The sequence below is a fragment of the Podarcis cretensis genome (genome assembly GCF_951804945.1).
Source record: "Podarcis cretensis genome assembly, chromosome: 4".
Lineage (NCBI taxonomy): Eukaryota > Metazoa > Chordata > Lepidosauria > Squamata > Lacertidae > Podarcis > Podarcis cretensis.
Genome location: NC_137173.1, coordinates 75,941,916 through 75,959,786, shown reverse-complemented (window position 1 = coordinate 75,959,786; position 17,871 = coordinate 75,941,916). Strand labels below are relative to the sequence as shown.

The 17,871-nt window shown below is 46.5% G+C and overlaps 1 protein-coding gene across 18 annotated transcripts in view; it reads left to right on the top strand.

The window, feature by feature from the left end:
- The window catches only part of INPP4A (inositol polyphosphate-4-phosphatase type I A), a 102,452-nt gene that overhangs the window by 29,038 nt on the left and 55,543 nt on the right, over positions 1 to 17,871 (top strand). For all 18 annotated transcript variants that reach the window (XM_079972525.1, XM_079972524.1, XM_079972537.1 and 15 more), the window contains exon 2: positions 15,895 to 16,054. The gene's annotated coding sequence lies outside the window, so the exon portion shown is untranslated. The remainder of the gene's footprint in view (positions 1 to 15,894; positions 16,055 to 17,871) is intronic.

Here is a 17,871-nt window from a genome sequence, read left to right as displayed (position 1 = left end):
ACCTGCTGCACCAAATGGGGCTACTAGGATGTTTTTCGATTGTGAGTAGAGGCTGGAACTGCAGAGGTTCTGCTCAGCAGGATCATCTTCTGGCTGCAATTAGACGTCTAGAGGTAAGAATGACTGTTGGGCACAGATAAAAGAATAGGCTAGTAAAGAGCAGGATTTCATATTTCATTGCTTTTCATCAGACGATGTCAGTCTCTGTGCTGCTGGTGTTTTTGCTGAGCAGCCTCATGGCTGCCCGGAATGGCTTACAGAGTATTGCACAGCTAACGGCTTGTGCGAAGGGGAGGGAAGCAAAACAGGCATGTCCATTCACTAGTTTCCTGTATTATATAATCCTCCGTAGCCATGTTAGAGATAAGAGAGTGGCCAGCTGCTTGTTATTAAGACTGTAAATTTGTTATTGTGCCTGGTAGTAATTCAGCCATTTGGGAGGCTCTGTATTTCTGAAATCAAAGAGTCAAACCCATGAGAGTCTTTTTAGTTCTTGCAGTTCTTTGGTAACACATTGATCCCCATGACGTACTGTATTTCAGATTGTTGTTTTGTCCTTAGCAAGTTGCCTGTACCGATGATCTTATAAGAGATCAGTACATTATTGTTATTTCAGGAAAAGCTGGAGTACAGGGATTAATTTTTAAACACATTGCTGTTGCCCTCCTCCCTCACACCAGAATATTTCTTCAGCAACAGATGTATTTTTTCAATCAGAGCTAATGCTCGCACTAATAATAGACATAGGTAGATATATTTAATATGACTTGAAGTGTCTGTGATTATAGAATTTGAAGCGGTGGGGGGGGAGTCTTTTAAAATGAGCTTATTTAGAAGTGGAAAGGTTTACTGGGAAGTGACAGCAGGAAATAGATGTAGCCTCCATGCCCTATTTGAAGAGTGGTTGGCACTAGGAAAGCAGTGTGTGTGTGTGTGTGTGTGTGTGTGTGTGTGTGTGTCCCCACTTGTGTATGTTTGGGGGCTCTTAATTGTTTCGGCATCTTCTCCAGTCGTAATTGCGCTTCAGTGGGAAAATGGGCTCTTTGGGGATATCTGGTGTCCCTTTCCAGAAATCTGTTGATTGCTAAGTCACTGTAGTAGTTTTATTAACTCCTCATTCTCTGCGCCAGAAGTTCTCTGCACCTCTCTCTTCCATTTTGGGTCATAATAAGTGAGATTTAGACCCCATCTGCCCTATGCATTTAAAACAGTATCATACCAGTTTAAACAGTCATGGCTCAGAATCCTGAGGAATGTAGTTAAGAGTGCTGAGAGTTGTTAGGAGACCCTTATTCTCCTCAAAAAGTTACAATTCCCAGAGTGGTTTAACAATCAATCCCTCTTTGCAGGGAACTGTGGGAATCTTAGCTCTCTCTGAATTCAGGATTACCTAGAATTACTAAGACCATTAAAAAGTAGGCTAGCATGTCATTTGATTGTAAGCTGTTGTTAGTGCACACACAAAAAGCTTTCTAAACTTCCTCTGTCAAGGAGTGTCGCTTTTAAGAACTCCAATCGTTTAAGTGCTGGTTTCCGTTTTTTTCAGAGAAAATCCAGTAATGGAACAATAATGATTTAGAGCCATTCATCTTAAGGCTCAAAGAAGAAACACATTTATACTAATGTCTCCTAGTTTCACAACAGTTAAGAAAGTCCTTTTAGTTTCCTGATCTGGTGTAAATTTAGCTTGTATAGTTATGCCTAGATGGGCAATGACACATGATTTCTTTCAAGTAGAGAGCAAAAGCAATTTTTCATATTCTAGAGAGCATAGCTACAAGAGCGGATCGCAGTATAGACAGAGGCAAAATATCGATTGTCTTGGCGTTTTGACAAGCCAGGTAGCACTGTCAGAATTTCCATCCCAGGATTGGGTGCATGGTGACTGACAGGGTGTGGTTGGCTTGGTATGCTATCGGTATTCAGGCCCCTCTCTCTGGCATGGGATTCCTGACCACATGACAGCCTCTCTGAGCTCTAGAGATACTTCCAGAAGTTTACCTGTACTCCTGTGTCTGCAGCCCTAGTCATGTGTGGCATGCTAGTTCATGTGTTATGCTTAAGGAGGTGTTAGAGAAGCCTCCTATTTTTTAAATCTTACGCTTGCATTTATCAAGCATCTGGAAACATTGGGGGTAACTCTCCTAAGCTTGATTTGTTTAAACCAGCATTAGTGTCCCAAATGATTTTGCTGCTACTGCTGTAAGTTGATATAAATTTCATAATTCTTTGTTTTTGTTCACTGTGTTGTTTGGGTTAGATGTATTGAGGAAGGCCTGTAGTTCAGTGGGAGAGCATTAGCCCTGCATGCTGAAACTCACAGGTTCAATCCCTGGTGTCTACCAGTAGAGCTAGGAAATGCCTGCCTGAGACCCTGGAGAGCTTGCTTCAGTTTTCAAGAGCTGGATGGACATGGTCTGATGTGATGTGATGTAACACAGCTATTGCATATATTTATATACTTATATTTGGGACGCGGGTGGCGCTGTGGGTCAAACCACAGGGCCTAGGAATTGCTGATCAGAAGGTCGGCGGTCGAATCCCTGTGACGGGGTGAGCTCCCGTTGCTCGGTCCCAGCTCCTGCCAACCTAGCAGTTCGAAAGCACATCAAGTGCATGTAGATAAATAGGTACCGCTCCAGCGGGAAGGTAAACGGCCTTTCTGTGCGCTGCTCTGGTTCACCAGAAGCTGCTTAGTCATGCTGGCCGCATGACCCGGAAGCTGTATGCCAGCTCCCTCGGCCAATAAAGCAAGATGAGCGCCACAACCCCAGAGTCGGTCACGACTGGACCTAATGGTCAGGGGCCCCTTTACCCTTTACCTTTTACCCTTTACCCTTTACCTTTTCCCCTGGCTAGATGGTTCCCTTGTCTAATAATAATAATAATAATAATAATAATAATAATAATAATTTATTTATACCCCGCCCATCTGGCTGGGCTTCCCCAGCCACTCTGGGCGGCTTCAAACAAAATATTAAAATACAGTAATGCATCAAACATTAAAAGCTTCCCTAAACAGGGCTGCCTTCAGATGTCTTCTAAAAGTCTGGTAGTTGTTGTTCTCTTTGACATCTGGTGGGAGGGCGTTCCACAGGGCGGTTGCCACTACCGAGAAGGCCCTCTGCCTGGTTCCCTGTAACTTGGCTTCTCGCAGTGAGGGAACCACCAGAAGGCCCTCAGCACTGGACCTCAGTGTCCGGGTAGAACGATGGGGGTGGAGACGCTCCTTAAGATATACTGGACTGAGGCTGTCTCTCTCCTCTAGAGGAATCTGGCAGCAGCAATGGGGAAGAACAAAGGTTAGACTTCTCCCTTAGCCTCCCAGGTGCTCTGGCTGTTAATGCTGATCTTAATTTCTTTTGCAGCAGTTTGCCCTCCACATTTTATTTTAGCGCACAAAATAAACTCCCTTAAGATTATTTTCTTTTGCCGTTATTTCTCCCTAGTGGAGCACGCCCCACATTTTTGTTCAAGAATCAAGTGCTTCTACTCCCGCATGTAGTAATTGGTGAAAATTGCTCATATGTAAAAGAAATCAAATCCTGATTCTTGAGATGTGCGGAGATCACCATTGGTAGTACTGAAGCATCACATTTTAAGCAATATTTATTATAGTAATATGCCAATCCATTAATGAGGCAGAAAACATGATTTGCTACTTTGCGTGCAGTCGCTGCACAGAAGACATAACTGTGTTAGTTTTGTTTCCTCAGCAATTCTTTGTCTCGCCTACTTCAGAGCACCTTTTAAAGCCAGGGGGATAATGCGAACAGTTGGCACTTGGGTCGGGGCTTGTCTAGTTTCCAGACATGATGAATGCTAATGGCCACTTTTGTTTGAATAGGCCAGGGGTGGGGAACCTGAGGCCTTCATTCCCTTGTGGGAACCTTTCAGGGGGAGCAGAGGTAAAAGTGGGCCAGATAATGGCAGTCACTTGCCTTTGTGTAGTAGGCTGCATTATGCAACAATCGGAAGCGCATGTATGTGTGCACCCCACTTCTCTCCATTCCTGCAGCCAAGAGACATGATCAGGGTTCAAGGACCCACTCCAGCCAGGCAAAAGCACTCAAGGAAGCTGTAGGCCCAACCTGATGAGAAGTGTGACCCATTGAAGGGATATAGGATAGGACAGGGATACCAGTTGCTATTGAACTGCAACCCCCATCAGCCAGCACGGCCAATGGCCAGGTGTGATGGGAGATGCAGATGAATGACATCTGGAGGGCACCAGGTTGACTACCCCTGGATTAGGGAGCGTGTCCCAAGGACAACATGGAGGAAATGAGGACCCAGGCCTGAGGTGTTGTCCCACCACATGCCTCTTAACAAAGAGGTGGTGCAGATTAATGTCTGTGTCCTAGTTCAAATCTCATCTCCAGTATAAACACACAAGGTGTTTATACACTATAAACTCACAAGACATATAAATACACTGGCAGGCCACTATTTCTCATCTCTAGAAGGAAGGTATAAGAATAATGTGTGTAATTTGTGTTCAAGCAATTGCAGTGCAAAATAGAAAAACTCAGTGGTTTTCTTTTTAAAATAGAGTATAGCCATAAGAATATTCAGTGGACTGTGTTTAGCTGGAAAGCAAGCATCAGTGGGAATTCTGGAAGCTGGGAAAAGAGTACAGAGCTTGGCCCTATGTCTTTCCCCTTAAACTTCCTACTTTTTGCAAGTCAGTGCCCACAAGCATTCTTGTGGCTTTAAGAACTTGCTCATGCAAGGGTCACTGCGCTTCTCTCAGGTCATTGATGAGGCTGTGGCTCAGCCTTCAAAAAGAGTTGATTGACTAGAGTGAGGAGCCAAGAATGAGAGATGGTTACCTAGGCAACCAGTATATCAGTCAGGTATCCTTATTCCTGCACGGACACTTCCTGCTACTTGTGGACTCTCCCTCAGCCATTTCCTACCCCCACACAGAGAAGCAGTCTGTGGCAGCACTGGGATCAGTGATGTGTGTTTTATGGGGGGAGGGGGAACAACCATGCAAATTAGGGTTATCTGCATTGGAAATTTTTCTGTTGCCCTGGAGAGTGATCTAGTCTAGCATGTTTATTTTGTATTTGGTAAACAAAGCAACAACATAAAACTTTGCAAAGCTTGCTTAACATTGTTTCTTTAATCAGCACCTATTCATTGTTGCTAATGAAGCGATGAAATGGCAAAAAATAAAAAATAAAAAAAATATATCCAAGATAAAATAAGTTGCTAGAAAATGCTCTGGCTCACATCTTTGATTGGGGTCATGGCTGAGACTCATGATCTTCTAGAACTTTTATAGATTTGATCTTAGCAGCTCCAGAACTTGATGCCTTCCCCTATGGAATAAGAAAGACAACTTTGTGATAGGGATGCAAGCAAGGTTTAGCCCAGTGCTGTACTGTATTTGGGGACAGAAGTCTTTAACAAAGATCTCTTCACAGTTGAGCTCTGATTATTGGATGGACCTCAGAATAGATGTTGCACCATTCTTTAAAGCATGGGATTTTATTGGTTGGGGAGAAGTTTCATTGTTGAACATTCACTCGTCTTTCATTCTGATTACTCTGAGGTAATATAGAACATAAATCCTAGTTAGCTCCATTTTTCTTTCAGTTCCTACTTTCTCCATGCATGCAAAAGATCCACTTCAGTATTTGGTGTTAAAAGCCCTCAAAGACAGGAGCTATATTGGATAATACAGGGCAGAGTCACTGTCATGACCTCAGGGTCCCACTGTGGAACAATCAGAGGGAACTGTGCCGGAAACTCCAGCACAGAAGGCCCTTCTGCCAAAACCTTCCAGGCCCAAGGATGTCACGTTGTCACCCCTCTGCCTTTGAGGACTCCGGTCTCAGAAGCTACATCAAAGCTATCTTGCCCATGTAATAGGATTCAAAACAGATAGGACAACTTTAACATACTCACCTGGCAGTGGAAAATACATTGTTCATGAAGGAAGTTTTTCCAGGGGGAGGCTCATCCATTGCAATTTGGTGTGCTGGTCCTTGCAGTTTCCTCAGATGTGGGGAAACTTTGTGGCAGTGGGGGATTGTGTTTGTGTTTTCCCCTGGGTTTTTTTAAGGACCCCTTTAACCAGAGGAGCAGCTCCCACTGGTGGTGATAGAACTAACTACCCAGCAGCCTCTATTAAAGGCTCAGTCTGGGATAACTTGTTTGCTGAAACAACAATCTAAATTTGCTTCAGCTTGAGCTGTGCATTGAGTTGTCCGTCTTGAACACCTCATCTTGGACTTGCTTTCTACCAGACCCCTTACCTGTAACGGAACAGTCATTTGTTATTAATAATGAGGGAATGCTTTGAGCAGTGGTGGGGGAACCTGTGGCCCTCCAGATGTTGTTGGACTCCTGTCAGCTTCAGCCAGCATGGTCAATGGTCAGGGTTGGTGGCAACTGTATAATTCCTGAGGACCACAGGTTCCCAATCCTTGGTTTAGAGTCTGAATAGCCAACGGTTCATTATATACTTTATGCAAAATGGCAGAAGCACTACAGAGCGGTCTACAACCTAGTTTAAATCAGAAAGTGCTTACTGTAGTATGGCCTATGGCAGATGAAATGTTCCCAATCTTCTAACTGTACTTAAGGGAATAGGAGTGTGCTGTAGACTTGCATGCGCTGTCCTCTCTCACAGAAATCCCCCTCCCTTCCATGGTTTGCTTTTGAACCATGACGTAGCCTTATGTCTTCTATAGCACTAATCAGAATATTCTATCAAGCATTGAGGAAATAGCAGGACTTGAACATTTTTATTAGGTAAAAATCCCCCAGTAAATGTCCTAGCATGTTTGTTCTGCATTAACCTTTCTACTCTAATAATCCCTAGCAAGAATGCGTTGGGAGGGAGGGGTACACTGTTGCATTACTAATGAAAACCACACTTGTGATGTTGCTGAAATCCTGGCAGTAGGAGTGCTTTAATTTGGTCTTCTATTTTTATTCTAAGTCTTGTGGTCTGGGCTGTGCAATACATTAAATTCAGGCAGAAAAGGGATCAGGGCTGCAAGGTGCTGGCGACTTGGAATTTGATTTAAAAAGAGATGTTGTGGGAAATGTATCTAAGCCTTAGGCTTCAGAAGAATGTGCCGTTACTAGGGAGTAAGCCCAACTACAAACCCTATGACGTGGTTTTGCATAAATAGGATTGGGAAACGCACTGCCTATCTTGACTCTGGAAATTTACATATGCTGTTCTGTATTGGTACAGTGTCAGCGCCGGAAGCTGTCATGGAGACATGATGTGCATTTTTGCTGTCACATTGTTTTATGCTACCAAGTGCATTCATTGCCTTAAGTTGTGCTTTTAGTTTTGTGACTTGCAGCTTTCACTCCTAGTAGCAGTATAATATACTGAAGCAGCACCTTGGCTGTGATTTTTAGGCTAATAGCCACAGGGTTCTATAGATATAGTTGCCCTGGCAAATACGGTACATCTTTAAAGATCTCTTATGCTTCCCCAGAATGTTGAGCGGGTGGGGATTTCTCCAGATTTTGCCCGAATCTTGGAGCTATCAAGCTGTTCCCCAAATGTCTCCAAAGCTAGGGCAACAGGGGTGTCCCCCTCCCACCGCAATTCAGAGCTGGGAAGGAGGTTAGATCACCCCATTGGTTGTGTTGACCTTGAAGGTTTTCAAGTACTTCCAAGAGCCTAGTCCACATTACATTAGTCGTGCATAGGCCATATTACATCACCTGCAAACTCCACCAATCTCTATATGCTTCCCCCCTGTAAATTCAGGTTTACTTGATCTGGAGATAATCCAACAAGTTGGGGAAAGTGGAACTCCAAACCTCTCAACTTCAAAGACTATTTGTTTTGGTGTGACTGTATCAATTGTCACTTTCTGCTACTCCCCTTTTGGTGCCCATTACTTCCTTAGTGCTTTCATTTCATTTCCAGCCATGCTGTAACTATTTAATATGTACTTCTTCTGATCCCTCAGATTTGTCCCCAAACCAGAAAACTGCCCAAGCAAACCACACTAAATATTTCTGCCACAGATATTGTGCAGCAATCTGAAAAGTGTGTGTTCAGAATGCACAACTGCGTTCATTTCTTTTCCAGCCAACGCACTCCTGAACCAGAGAGTGTAGCTTTATATGTATGGGTGTATATTATTTTGATCCCTCAGATTTGCACAGATCCAGAAAACTGCAAAAGTATGTGCTGAGAATTTGCAATTATCTTACTGTGTGCAGTTCAGCACTTCCTGACTGGGCATTTTTTGGGGGTGGGTGGGTGTTGGTGGTGGGGGATGCAACGTGCAAGCTCAGCTATCTGTCTGCATACCCTGTCAGTACTATCCACACGGTGTAATCAGCAATTTAGAAGGTGGGGACTAACACAAAAGGGAAGAAGTACTGGTATGAATTTGAATGGAAAAAGTAGATTAACAGGTAAATACTGTTCATATGTGTCTGGTGGGGGGGGGGATGCTTATGCGCAAAAGAGAAGGAAATACATTTTAAAAACAGAACGCACACAGCTTCCCCCAAAATGTGTGAAACCTTTTTCTCAGAGTTAGGTTATCTCCGACTTTTCACAAGGTGCCATATTTGGAATGTAAATAACCACAGCATTTACTTTTAAGGAAATCTGCACTGCAGCATTGCAGATATATTTGCAGCTTGTCTTTGGCAGGGTGAAGGCAGCATGTGGTATTTAATTTACTGATCAGGGCATTGATGTTTTACGAAGTGCATTTTGGCACTTTCAGCAGCATATTCAGGGAGAGCTGGTGATGATTTACCCTGTGAAACTTTAAGCTATCCAAAGAATACACATATAAAAATCTTTGCAAAAAGGCAAGGAATGGTACTCAGTGAGAGTTAATTGTAACTGGAGCCAACTCCCTCCTGCAATATAGGGATAATAATGCTGCCCTACTTTTAGAGAGGGCGATCACACTGAGATAATGTGTGTGGAGCACTTAGAATGCTTGATGTGTGGTTTTAAATGCTAAGTAAGCATCAAGTAGTCTGCACTGGTGCTTACTGCTTCTGTTCATTATATTAAAGCACAATGGAAACTCATTTGAATAAATGGTCTGAAATCATATTCACATTGCTCTCCTGAAAATGGCCATTTCCCCTTGATATAACAGACTACAAGTCATCCGTTCGGCTTGCCAAGTTGACTGATCATGGAACATTGCTCCATGCCATATCAGGGAATTTTCCACACAATTAGAATCATACCACACGGGGCACCTTACCTGGCATGCGCATATGAAGGTAGCCCAGCAGCCCACTTCCTGTTGCAGAGCACTTAATGTGATCGAGTAGTTTTGCAGGAGAGAAGTGTTGGGTGAGGGAGGTTTCTTAGCCCTTCGCAGGCCAGCTGCTTTTCCCTGAACAACCCCCCACCCCCCCAAATACTTGTACCACAGGTTTATTTTGCAGACATGAGTCTGGAATCATGCAGTGGTAAAAGCAAATTGGGTGGGTGACCAATATGGCAAGAATTAAATAACCCCCTTTCCCACAGTTCTTTGCTGCAGAGCTGTTACACATGACCGTTGCCTGCCTCGCTTGCAATTTTGCCCTAAGCCTGTTATGGGTTAGGTTTAGGTTTGTTTCATTTATCATTGTGCAGTCAGGGTTTATGCAGTGTTTCTGGTGTATTTTAGCTTACAGGCCTCCTGCAATGTCGAGTCCCTTCAGAATGGATGGGGAATATATATATAGGGGGAATGGGCTTACTACAGAGTTGTTGGCAGACAACATTCACGCTGCTTTCTTCCAGCTAAATGTCAGGAGTAAGCGCCTGGATAATATATGCTCCAGTACACAAGTTAGGGAACACTTAACTTATCAAGAGCAAGGAACTGAAATGGATTACTCCACGGGCAAAGTGTACAGAATCCTTTTGTTGGTTTCACTCCCAAACAAAGTCTAGCCAGAGTCCCAAGGCAAATTGCAAAACTTGGGTTCTGGGATGAAACTGAGAAGTGACTTCTTAATGCTTTGGTTTTGAATACTGAAATATACTCAGAGTCGCCAAGTGATTTCATGCTCTTTATTCAGCTCATAGTGGTGAGGAGGAATGAAAGTCCCCTCAAGGTATCTGCTTTATATACATTATTTACACAATGGGCTGCACATGATTGGCTAATTCCGGAATTCTACTGTAAGCCAATCAGGTTGTGGATTCACTTCTATCTGGAGCATGATTGGGTAGTTCCTGCCAACCAATCATACTGCTGCATTGTTCTAGGACCAATCAGACTGCTGCATTCTGAATCCTATTGTTCTAGGACCAATCAGGCTGCTGCCTTTTGGATCCTATTGTTCTAGGGCCAATCAGACTGCTGCAGTTTGGATCCTATTCAACCCAGTACATAACACCCCTCCCCTCTAAGTTCCAGTCCTGCCCGGGAGGTCGCATTCATAGTCCTCGAGGTACGCCGGCGGCCTACGTGTGCGTTGCGGCCTGGGGTGTTCCCTGGTCCGGGGTTCAGGTTCTGGCTCGTGTTCCAAGGATACTGGCTGTGATGGGGCTGTTTGGTCTGGCGCAACTGGCTCACTCAGTCGTGGTTCTGGTTCCAGTGTCCTTTCGGCCTCGCAGGTCCTCTCTGTATTTACTGATTCTGCCTCTCCTGCTGGCCCCTCGTGCTCTATGGGCCTCACTGCCCCTCTGTTCCCTTGGGACTCCTCTGCCCTTTCCTCCTCCTGGTTTTCTCCTGGGAATCGTCGCCGTATCTGGTCGCAGTGGCGGCGCCAGCATTGCCCCCCATCCGTTAGCACCTCATACGACACGGGGCCAGTGACCCTGGTGACTGTGGCGGGTACCCATGCTGGGCCTGCCCCAAAATTCTTTGCGTACACTGGGTCCTGAGCCTCGAAGGTCCGGGGGTTCTTGCCTTCCCCCACCACTGCCTCATCCTGAGCTCTATCGGGGTGAAGGCGGTCCAATCTGATTGCAAGGCGCCGACCCATTAGTAGTTCAGCGGGGCTCCGGCCAGTCGTTGAGCTGGGGGTGCTGTGCTGTGCTAGAAGGAATGTGGCAAGGCGGTACTCCCAATCCCCTTGTGTCATACGGCGAAGGGTGTCCTTGGTGGTCCGCACCATGCGTTCTGCTTGGCCATTGGTGGCAGGGTGGAATGGCGCCGAACGGATGTGGCGGATGGCGTTCTGCATTGTGAAGGTTTGGAATTCTCCTGACGTAAATGCAGTCCCGTTGTCTGAGACGAGAGTGTCAGGGAGCCCGTGGGTTGCAAACAGCCTGCGTAGTACCCGGATGGCTGCGGACGTAGAAGTGGACGGTACCAGTGCGACTTCCAGCCATTTGGTGTAGGAGTCCACCACTATGAAGAATGTTTTCCCCTGAAAGGGGCCAGCGAAGTCCACATGCAGGCGTGACCATGGTGCTCGGGCGGACTCCCAGGACTGGACTGGGGCCCTTGGGGGATCTGGGCGGGATTCTTGGCAGGCCTGGCAGTGTTTGACCCAGGCCTCTATCTCTCCGTCGATCCCTGGCCACCACACATAACTCCTGGCAAGGGCCTTCATTCTTACTACTCCTGGGTGTGTCTCGTGTAGGGCTGTGAGGACCCTTTTGCGGAGGGGCTGGGGAACAACGACCCTGCTTCCCCATAACAGGCACCCCTTGTGGGCTGACAGTTCATGTTTGTGGGTTGTGTAGCCGGCGAATTCTGGCCCGGGGCTGCTGCTGGGCCATCCCCTCCACACCCAGTCCAGGACCCGGGAGATGACCCTATCTTTCTTGGAATGGTGTGCAACTTCTTGTGCCTGAATGGGGCGGTCAGGAAGCAGCTCCAGGCTCATAACCTCTTGTGCAGGTGCTGGGTCAGGGCCTGTTTCCGGTAGTGGCAGCCTGCTGAGGGCGTCCGCATGGCCCATCGCCTTCCCAGGGCGGTGAATCAGTGCATACTGGTAGCTGGCAAGGAAAATTGACCACCTGAGGACGCGAGGAGACAGCACTTGGGGGGTCTGCTTTTCGGGGGCAAACAAGCCAAGCAACGGCTTGTGGTCAGTCACCACGGTGAAGGGCCGCCCGTACAAGAAATCATGGAATTTTTTTACTCCCTTCACGATTGCCAGACCCTCCTTGTCGATTTGCGAGTAGTTCCGCTCGGTTGCGTTGAGTGTCTGGGAAAAGTATGCCACTGGTACCTCTCTTCCATCCGGGAGTTGGTGTCCCAGGACAGCGCCAATTCCATAGGGCGAGGCGTCGCATGCTAGCACCACCGGCAGCCTCTCGTCGAAGTGTGCCAAGACCGAGTTTGAGACAAGCAAGTCCTTGACTGCCTGGAATGCGGCCTCCTGGCGCTGGCCCCACACCCAAGGGGCCCGCTTGTCCAGGAGTCTGTGTAGGGGCTCCGCTACCGCCGCCTTGTGGGGAAGGAAGGAATGGTAAAAGTTCAATAGTCCCAAGAAGGCCTGAAGTTCAGTCTTGTTCTTGGGCGCTGGGGCATCACAAATGGCCCGTACCTTGTCCCCAGTCGGGTGGACCCCTTCTGCGTCCACCATAAATCCCAGAAAGTCCACCTGGGGCACTCCTAGTAGACATTTTTCCCGCTTCACCTTGAGACCCGCTGTCTGGAAACGGTGCAGAACGGTGCGGAGGCGGTCCTCAAACTCCTCTGGTGTGGGCCCGGCAATCAACACATCATCGAAGAAGGGGGTGACGCCAGGAATCCCTTTAAGGAGAGAGTCCATTAGATTCTGGAATATGCCTGGTGCCACGCTGACACCGAATTGCAGCCGCTTTACCCTGAATGCTCCTCTGTGCGTCACAATCGTCTGTGCCTCTGCTGTGGTCTCATCTACTGGCAGCTGTTGATATGCTTGGGCCAAGTCCAGCTTGCCAAAAATTTTCGACCCAGCCAGGGTGGCAAGGACATGGCTGACCACTGGCACTGGGTATGCATGGGCCGTGAGGGCCTTGTTTATGGTACATTTGTAGTCTGCGCAGATGCGGACTGAACCATTAGGCTTGACAGGTGTGACGATTGGGGTTTCCCAGGGGGCATTAGGCACCGGTTCCAGCACTCCTTGCTCCATGAGCCGGTCCAATTCCTCGTCTATACGGGGTTTCAGGGCGAATGGGACCCGGCGGGCCTTGAGCCTGACCGGTCGTACTGCGGGGTCAAGCTGTAGAGCAATGGGGGGGCCCGTATACTGTCCCAATTTCCCATCGAAAACCCCCGGAAATTCCTTGCATATGGCGTCCACGTCCACTTGTAAGCTAGTGTGGTTTACCCCAGTGACAGCTAGCCCCAGTGGTCCAAACCATGCCAATCCCAGTAGGCTAATGTAGGGGCCCTTGACCACAAGTAAGTCCAGTTGCCGTGTCCGCCCTCGGTATTGCACCCTGAAGGTCCCCACCCCCATTGTGGGGACCTTACGTTTCTGGAAGTCTCGGAGGGTGAATGGGGCCGGCCTGAGTTTGGGACCCCCACTAGGACACAGTTTCCTTAAGGTCCTTGCCGAGATTATGGATAGAGTTGAACCCGTGTCAAGCTCCATGCGGCATGGGGCCCCCTCTATCTGTACCTCTACATAAATTTTCTCTACGTTGGGGTGGGGCAACTGGTATACCTGGAAGTCCGTGAGCTCCGTCGAGTTGCCTTGGTGCGTTGGGCCCCGGGACCTGGGGTTCTTGGATTGGTCATCTGATGCCTGGCATCGGGTGGGCCGAGCCCGACACACCCGGGCGATGTGTCCCACTTTTCTGCACTGCCTGCACTCTGCGTTGCGGAAACGGCAGGTCCTCCTCTCGTGACTTTCTCCACAGCTTGCGCAGTTCCCTCCTTCTCGTCGAGGCAGCTGTGGTATGTGGGCTGCTTGAGTGCGCTGCTGTACTCGGTGCACCTCCTCCCTGTCAGATCCTGAGTCGTCGGTGAGGTCTTCGTGGTGGACCCTCGGTTGGGACGGCTGGCTCGGCCGTGCCTCTTGCGTCGACCTCTCGGCAGCTTCCGTTGCCAGGGCCTCCTCCAGAGCGACCTGGAACGTTAGGTTCTTCTTAGCGTAGAGGCGTCGTTGCAGCTTCTCATCCCTAAGGCCACCGACGAGGCGGTCACGAAGCATGTTCTCCAGCTCTGAGAAGTTGCAGAACCGGGCGGCTTGGCGGAGAGAGGTCACAAACCCAGTTATGGTTTCCCCAGGGGCTTGCCGCTTTGCATAGAAGGCATTTCGACGAGCCACCACTGAGGGCTGTGGCGAAAAGTGCCCCTTCAGCTGTTCCATTATTGTTTTGTATGGAACAGTAGCAACGTCTTCAGGCGCAAGGAGAGCCCGGGCGATTTCAAATGTCTCCTCTCCGCAAACGCTGAAGAATATTGCCCTCTTCTTGGCGTCTTCTTCATCGGTGACCCCTTTGGCTTCTAGGAGGAAGGTGAAACGGGAGGCGTACGCTTCCCAGTCTCCGGATGCTGGGTTGAACGGTGAGAAGCTGCTGTCGGTTGCCATTCTGAGTTCCTTGTGTCCCGGAGCTGAAGCCTGGATACACGGTGCGAGGCAGCGGTGCGGCAGGGGGCGGTGCTGCGGTGCTGTGTGTGGCAGTCAGCTCAGCGGGATCCCATCCTCGTCGCCAGTGAAATATACTCAGAGTCGCCAAGTGATTTCATGCTCTTTATTCAGCTCATAGTGGTGAGGAGGAATGAAAGTCCCCTCAAGGTATCTGCTTTATATACATTATTTACACAATGGGCTGCACATGATTGGCTAATTCCGGAATTCTACTGTAAGCCAATCAGGTTGTGGATTCACTTCTATCTGGAGCATGATTGGGTAGTTCCTGCCAACCAATCATACTGCTGCATTGTTCTAGGACCAATCAGACTGCTGCATTCTGAATCCTATTGTTCTAGGACCAATCAGGCTGCTGCCTTTTGGATCCTATTGTTCTAGGGCCAATCAGACTGCTGCAGTTTGGATCCTATTCAACCCAGTACATAACAAATACAAGTCAGATTCTCTGTGAATCTAACTTTTTGAAGACTGAGAACTCGGTTTAGGATTGAAACATGGGGCAGGGATGCCAGACACTTGTTCAGTGATGGGTACCGGGCCACTCCCTCAGCCATGTACCATAAGGCATTTAAAGCACATGCTTATTTGCTTAATAAAAAATTGTATTTTCTTTAAGTTGGGTATAGGAGTCCTAACATAATCACTGCATATGCTGGCTTTAAGGGCGAGAGGGGAAGCAAATTCATGACAACAAATGAATTGCTTTCTGTAATGTGATGCTTGGTTGTTAAGTAATCTGGACAGTTCTTGAACTTTGCAATTTCCACATGTATTATATATACATATGTACATACATTTAAAATAAAGGTGCCCAGTTTCCTAAAGATCAGAAATATGTTTTGTAGCTTTCACTGAAATGGGAGAGTAGACTTCGATATACTCATATTTTTTCCTTTCCCCTTTTTAAAATTGGTGCATGTCACGTGACCCTCATGTGCTCAAGAGATTTCACTTCCTTCTCAGAGCAAGTCATCTGGAAATGTCTGTGGAAAGGATTTCCTACAATACTTTAGCTAGTGTTTAAGGCTGCCACAGGAAGCCTCTTGTTGTTTGCAGATACTGACTTCCAGAAGCAATACTTTAGGAGCTGGAAAGGGCTCTTGATTTAAAAGTAATCACATCATTGAATTCCTTGTCAAACTGAGGAATGGCTTGGCAGCTTCAAAAGTACTTTTTGTTTCTTCTTAAATTCATTAATTGGATCAAATGTTTATCAACCCGAGGGAGCACTTCCCAGTACCAACAAAGAAGTGTTGAAATTGCACCCTTTTGATACTTTTGGCGTAGCCTAGCTTGTAAGTGGCATTCTAAAAAGCTGATATTTTTACATTATTTTCATGAAGTTCAACAGATGAGCATTACCAGGAGATCCCTTTTCTTATTTTTCAGGTTCTGTGACCATTCAGCCTGGGAGGAACAGCGGTGTGTCACCCGTGGAAAACAAATTAAGGCAACATGGATATCTCGATTTTACGGTTATATTGAACAAGTACAGAATTTGGTACTAGTTATCCTAGGATTTTTAGCTTTTCATTGGAAACCTAGAAAGGTAAGCTTCTAGTTTTTAAGTTTGTGGCAAAACTGAAATAAAAAAACATTATGTTTGGGCAATTTCTGGTGATATCTCAGTAGGTGTATGTGTATTGAGCAGAGATTTTCAGTCAGTGTGAGACTGCAGGGAAGTTCTGCAAATGTCTTCAGAGATGAGAGTGTCTTTCACCCTACCATATGTAGCAGTCACAAAATAGCTGCATTTGTTGGATTCACATAATTTATATAGGTTGCACTTTTTAAAGCATAGAATATACCCTTTGTTTTAGTAACAGCTATCATAGGATATTTTAGAGATTCAAAAACCATTGAAGATGCATTTAAGACAAGCAATTGTGATAGAAAACGAACTGTTTATATCCAAAACTAGGTCTGTGGGTTGGATGTTCCCTATCACTGAGGTGCTGTTGACTACAGTTCTTGTTTTTGGTTTTAACTGAATCCTGGGGTACACTCCAAATACACATGGTGTGAAAGTTAATTTGAACATGACTGGCAAGTATATTATGTGAAGTAAATGTGCACCCTAGAAAATGCCCCAGAATCCTCTGTGACGCTTGGCATTCCATGACTGTCAAGCAGGGGTCTGTGTAGAAAATGTTTTCTATAAATGGAAAGTTTGCAAACCAGTTGCTTGCTATTTTAAAAGACCTGGGCCATTAAGCTTCCTACAGCTTTCCCTTTCCATTTTGTTCCTTTTGTGGTTTAAGTTAAGCAGATGCTAGAAATGGATGGTGCTTTGGAACACAAGGAAATGAAGTCAAAACAAGTCCTCTTGACTATACATTGGCCCAGTTCAAATGATAATTCAAGGCTATGAAGCCTTGAATGAGTGTTAGGGCCAAGCATGCCTCATTTATCCAGAATGTAGGACAGGCAGCAAGTTATTGTATTCTCTCCCCAGCCCTCAAGAAGTGAAACTGAGGCATTCTGGAATTCCTGGGTCAGGCAGGAGAACTGTGAAGACAGCAAGCATGAGACAGCCCACCAAATGGTTTCTTGGTGACTGTAATAAGGATTTCTGCTTCAGCTAGCAAAGTACCAGGGGAAGTAGGAACTGAAGTAGAGTCTTTAAAATGACATTTGAACTGCTGCAACCAGCTGGGACCTCTACTTCGGCAGGAAGGCGTCCAAAGAAATGGGAACCAGGGGTATTGAAGAAAAAGCAGGGAAGTCAGACCCCTGGAATCTGACTGACAGCATGAGTGATTCAGCAGAAGTGCCGTATTTTTCCGTCTATAAGACGCCCCCATGTATAAGATGCCCCCCTATTTTTTGGGGACCCAGATTTAAGAAAATGGGGGGAGATGTATCCGTGTATAAGACGCCCCCTAATTCTTGACATTATTTTTTAGGGAAAAAACAGTCTTATACACGGAAAAATACGGTAATTTCAGGCAAAGTGGATCTGAGCAACTGGAACCATTTTTTTTGCTGTGAAGCCTAGAGGTTTTTAGACCCTTTTGGACAAAAGCTTCATAGCAGATAGCAGAACTGTCATTCCTCATTTCCTATCCTTGGTATGAGAACACTTTGTGTGGTCCACCCTAATAGGATTATTATTATTATTTGCTCCATAACTCTTCTTCTAGTTTGATTAGAGTAAGACTTGAATAGATTGTGGAAAGCTGTGCCCAGTGCATTTGACTGGCAACATCATCTCAGTTGAGATGACCAACTTCTTTAGCTGCTTTTTCCATCAGGTCTCAAGCACCCTCCATGCAAAGTGAACTAAACTGGAGCCATTTTTTTAAAACCACACCAATAGTATTGGTGTGGAACGTTTCCCAGGCTCATCACCTACTAGACAGGGTC